This window comes from Chanos chanos, chromosome 9 (genome assembly GCF_902362185.1).
Source record: "Chanos chanos chromosome 9, fChaCha1.1, whole genome shotgun sequence".
NCBI lineage: Eukaryota > Metazoa > Chordata > Actinopteri > Gonorynchiformes > Chanidae > Chanos > Chanos chanos.
Genome location: NC_044503.1, coordinates 9,307,055 through 9,313,054, shown reverse-complemented (window position 1 = coordinate 9,313,054; position 6,000 = coordinate 9,307,055).

Below are 6,000 nucleotides of genomic sequence, written 5' to 3'. Positions count from 1 at the left end.
TAACCCCACACCTGCCCGCCGCCTCTCGCCCCAGGCAACTCCAGAGAAGGACAGAGTCCAGCCCCCATCCAGGAGTTTGGTTCCAGAGCCAAGGCTGTGCGTAGAAGTGAGCCCAACTATATTTAGTTGGTATCGCTCCACCTCCCGCACTAGTTCAGGCTCCTTCCCCCCCAGAGAGGTGACATTCCACGTGCCAAAAGCCAGTTTCTGCACCGTAAGTCCAGTCCGCTGGGGCCCTCGCCCCATCCTGCCACCCGTGTGGCATCGCACCCGGCCCCTATTTCTCCCCTCGCACCTATTTCTCCCCTCGCAGGTGGTGGGCCCACGAGAGGGCAGCCCCACGTTGCTCGTTCGGGCTGAGCCCGGCCGGACCCCGTGGCAGGTCCAGCCACCAGGCGCTCGTCGACGAGCTCCCCTCCCAGGCCTGGCTCCAGGAGGTGGCCCCGGTCTCCCTATTCCGGGCGAGGTGCCTGTATCTTCGTGGGTGCTTTTCATAAGGGCTTTCCGAATCGCTTTTTGTCTGGCCCCTCACCTGGGACCTCTCTGCCTTGGGTGACCCTACCAGGAGCTTAATGCTCCAGGCAGCACAGTTCCCAGGATCACAGGGACTCACAAACCCCTCCACCACGATAAGGTTGCGATTCCAGGAGGGGAGAAGTAAAGAATAAGAGTGGAAATGCTCCCACAGCTCACCACAAAGGAAACTACAAAAAAGTCTTCAAACATTGAAAAGAAAACAAAGAGGAGTGCATGGGTGCATAGCTGGGGTGAAAATAAAGTCGACATAACTGACTTTTTTTTTTCAATGATCAAACACAAAAAGATAAACATAGCAGGGATACTGAAATGTTGTCAAAATTCTGCTCGAAACAGGGATGAAATGCTTATTTCTTTCATTCAAAGCCACTTACAAATACATAAGTATACATATAAGAACTGGACTGGAAATGATCTTCTCAAATACAGTGATTAATCAACCAATGCATACTTCACAATTTCTCTTATTAGCAAAATGTAATAAAAGGCAGACATAACAAAGCATATACATATCAACATTAACAGTTTGATTTATGAACGCTCTTTAGTTTTGGGGTTTTTTTGTTTTTGTTTTTTTTTCTTTGGCTGAGACAATATGTCTGCTCTGTCCTGGACTATTGGAACTCCGCCACTGTCACGCTAGTGGTGTGGTGCAGGACCCAAGTGCAAAGACACGACGATGATGGTGACAAAACGGAGGACTTTTCTGACAAAATAATGAAAATACAAGTGCAAAACAGAAACTCAACTGATAACAAAAAGGTGCAGCATAACAGTGTGCTCAAAACACAAACAACGATAGACAAAGTACAAGGCAAACACTAGGACTTAAATAGAAGGAGAAATAAACAGGGCAAAACAGGATTGGTTGAAATTAACAAGGTTAATAATGAGACAAACAGGAACAGGTGAGGGGCGGAGACAGACACAGAACAAGAGCACAAAGACATATCAAACTAAAAGTCCAAAATGAGGTGCAGGCTGTGACAGCCACAAGGGAGAGCAATTTAATGTACCTGTTACGTAGCTGCAGTAACTGTTAATAACAAGAAGCGAATGTTCTCAGGCAGAAAATGTTAATGTTGATATGTATATGCTTTGTTTTATGTCTGCCTTTTATTACATTTCTCAGGCAGAAAAGTATCACTGTATCACTCTATTTACGTATCAGACAAAGTTTATATGTTTCATCCTACCTGCAATCATTATTCAGGTAATGTCTATAAGTAAATTTAACATGTTCGTAAGTTTATTTAATCATTATTTAGGATTTTAGACATTTTGTGTTCGATAAAAGTGTTGTATTCTTCAAATATAGCCGTTTACCCAGCTGTGTAGCATCAAACCCATCTAAAGTCACTGTCCACCAAGATACCACCATTAGATTCGGAAGCCCAAATATTCATTCCGCTGGGAAAAGACATCATTGAAGCCCACTAGGTACTGGAACAATGCAGGTCCACCTCATACACCCCTTGCTTAACACTTAGCCCTTGGTTGGGTGATAGTTGGAGAGGTTTCCTCCTTGGTGCATATAAGCCATCACCAACCAAGTTCAAGTTCAAGTTCAAATTTATTTAGAGCCCAATATCACTGTTTACAGTCTCAAAGGGCTTTACAGGCCACAACAGTCAAATCAAAATATGACGGCACCCCCTGACTTAATCCTCATGGCGGGCAAGAAAAAACTCCCCAAAAACCCAAGAGGGAAATGGGAAAATGGGAGAAATCTTGAGGAGGACCGCAGAGAGAGGAGACCCCTCCTTGGCCAGACAGGCGTGCAATAGGTGCCGACCACGTGGGCAGTTACAATTGAAAGTAAATTGGGGCATGAACAAAGGGGATGGCGATGTAGACAGGAGGCTGACGGGGAATGGAAGATGATAACACCAGGATGGATCAGTCCACAGGGCGGGAGGAGTCAGGATCACTGGTGTCTCAGGAGTAGCATGTGTGGCTCGACAGAGAGAGAAAGAGAGAAAGAGAGAGAGAGAGAGACAGAGAGAGGAGAGGGAGAGGGAGAGAGAGAGAGAGAGACACATTGTCAGATGTTCATTTCCACATAATGGTAAAGGTAAATATACATCGTGTGCCAAGTGCAGGCAGGGACTCCAGCAAGACTAACTAGTACAGCATAGTTAAAAGGGAGAGCTAGAAGGTAATATGGACATGATGGCACTCTGGGACACAAGGCAGCCACCCACTCCACAGTCAACAAACCTGAGTGAACATGTTAGAGTGGGGGGGCGACAGCATCCAAACATCCCAGTTCACCAAACAATCTATGCCCGAGAACCCTCCAGATCTGCTCCTTTGCCTAGTGAAGAGCTATTAGCAAAAGGCTTGGCTAAACAGATAAGTTTTCAGCCTTGACTTAAACATAGAGACTGTGTCTGAGTCTCGAACATTAATTGGGAGGCTATTCCATAACTGTGGGGCTCTGTAAGAGAAGGCTCTGCCCCCTGCTGTAGCCATCATAACCCGAGGTACCAACAAATAGCCTGCACCTTTTGATCTAAGTTGGCGTGGTGGATCATAAGAGACCAGGAGTTCGCGCAGGTACTGTGGCGCAAGACCATTTAATGCTCTATAAGTTAATAGTAAGATTTTATAATCAATACGAGATTTGACTGGGAGCCAGTGCAGTGTGGATAAGATAGGGGTGATGTGATCATATTTTTTGGTTCTAGTAAGAACTCTGGCTGCTGCATTCTGAACTAACTGTAGCTTATTTATACATCTATTAGAACACCCAGACAGTAAGGCATTACAGTAGTCTAACCTAGAGGTAATGAAAGCATGAACCAATTTTTCAGCATCTTGAAATGACAATGCATTTCTTATCTTGTTAATATTTCTAAGATGAAAGAAGGCTATCCTGGTAATATTATCTACATTAGATTCAAATGAAAGACTGGGGTCAATAATTACACCAAGATCTTTTACTGCCGCACCTGATGAAAGAGAAAGGCCATTCAGAGTAACTATGTGATCGGAAAGCTTACTCCTAGCTGCATGTGATCCTAGTACAAGTACTTCTGTTTTTTCAGAGTTGAGTGAGAGAAAGTTCGTAAGCATCCAGTGCCTAATATCCTTTAGACATTCCTCAATTTTGTTAAGTTGGTGTCTCTCGTCTGGCTTCGCTGAGACATACAGCTGTGTGTCATCAGCATAGCAGTGGAAGCTAATACCGTGTTTACGAATAACATTACCTAGAGGTAGCATATATAAAGAGAAAAGCAGTGGGCCTAAAACACAACCTTGTGGGACTCCAAACTTTACCTCAGTATGTGCAGAGGACTCACCATTTACATCAACAAACTGATAACGATCAGTCAGGTAGGACCTAAGCCATAAGAGGGCCGTTCCCTTAACTCCAACAACATTTTCTAGTCTATCAAGGAGAATGGTATGATCAATGGTGTCAAAAGCTGCACTGAGGTCAAGCAGCACAAGCAAGGAGACACAACCCTGATCAGAGGCCAGTAAGAGGTCATTTGCAACTTTAACCAGTGCTGTCTCTGTGCTGTGATGAGGCCTAAATCCTGACTGATACAGTTCATGGATGTTATTCTTATGTAAGTATGAGCATAACTGCTGTGCTACAGCCCTTTCTAGGATCTTGGAGATAAAGGGGAGGTTAGATATTGGCCTGTAGTTGGACAATGAACAGGGGTCAAGGTCAGGTTTTTTAATTAGGGGTTTGATAACTGCTAGTTTAAAACATTTAGGTACATAGCCAGTACTAAGGGAGGAATTGATTATTTTTAGAAGCGGTTCGATGACTACTGGCAGTATCTGCTTAAGAAAACGTGTAGGTAAGGGATCTAGTACACAAGTTGGTGATTTTGATGAAGAAATTAGTGAGGTCAATTCGGTCGCCTGAAGGGGAGTAAAACATTCTAATCGCTGATCTGATATAGTTATATTGTTATCTACAGTGTTAGTGATCAAATTATCTGGTTTAAAATTTATAGCCTGGATTGTTTGCCTGATATTTTCAATTTTGCTGTTGAAAAAGTTCATAAATGCGTCGCCACTGAACATTGATGGTGTGCCTGTTTCCGAGGTGCTCTTATTCCCAGTTAGTTTTGATACGATATTAAATAAAAATCTAGGATTATTTTTGTTGTCTTCTATTAGGGTGGAGAGATACATTGATCTAGCCGCACTAAGAGCTTTTCTATAGCTCAGGAGGCTCTCCTTCCATGCTAACTGGAATACTACCAATTTAGTTTGGCGCCATTTACGTTCTAATTTTCGAGTGGTAAGTTTTAAGGCGCGTGTGTGCTCATTATACCAGGGAGCTAGTTTTTTCTCTCTGATTATTTTCCTTTTAAGTGGGGCCACATTATCTAAGGTGTTGCGGAATGTTAACTCTAAAGATTCAGTTGCCTGATCAAGTTCTGTGGGGTGTGACATTGTTCCAGTCAAAGTTGATAACTCTGGGAGATTACTGATAAAGTTCTGCGTAGTAGCTGGCGTAAACGTACGTTTATTATGATAGCGTGGCGAGCTGCATATATTATTACTAAGAAACATTTTGAATGAGATAAGATAATGATCTGAGATAGCTTCAGATTGTAGAAATGTGACTATACTTCCTACATTTAATCCGAGTGTTAGTATAAGATCGAGGGTGTGGCCACCATTATGAGTGGGCCCTATGACCGTCTGATTAATCCCTACTGAATCTAGAATGGACACGAACGCTGTTCTCAGAGGGTCCTGTGGGTTATCAAAATGAATGTTAAAGTCTCCGACAATTAGAGCTTTGTCTAAAGAAATAACAAGGTTTGAGATAAAATCTGCAAATTCACAGAGGAATTCAGAGTACGGCCCAGGCGGTCTATAGATAATAATTAGTGTGATAGACTGGGTATTTTTTGTGGCTACATATGTTATGTTTGTATAAAGAACTTCAAACGCATTGAATTTATGTAGAGGTTTTTGTATGATGCCTAGGTTATCAACCACCATCTATAAAACCAGTGTTCTTGTTGATGGCCGTCCTAGTCTCATGAGTCCATGTTCTAGTTACGTACAAGGTACAACAATACTTACCAGCTTAACAAGGCATCTCCAACCTTCCTGAAACAGCAACAGTGCCTCCTGATGGATGTTAAGAACTCAGGAGGTGATCCAGTCTTTCGGCACTTTAGGGATGATGACAAACTAGCTCTCTCTATGGAGGATCTTGCATTCTTGAAGCAAATGGAGAAAGAGGTCCATCAGGATAGCAGTAACAGCTGGGTTGCACCTCTTCCAGGTTCACAAGATTCGTCCCAGCCAGCAGTCTGGCATGCAGTCCATGGCTGACTGGGCCACAATTTTTGTTCAAAACCATAGAACCAGAGGCAGCACACATAGCTTTTGACTTGGTTGACCCTGGGTCTGAAATCCTCAAGTCTGCCTCTCCACAAACATTGTTAACCAAGGGTTGAGCCCAGAGTGCTTTGAGAG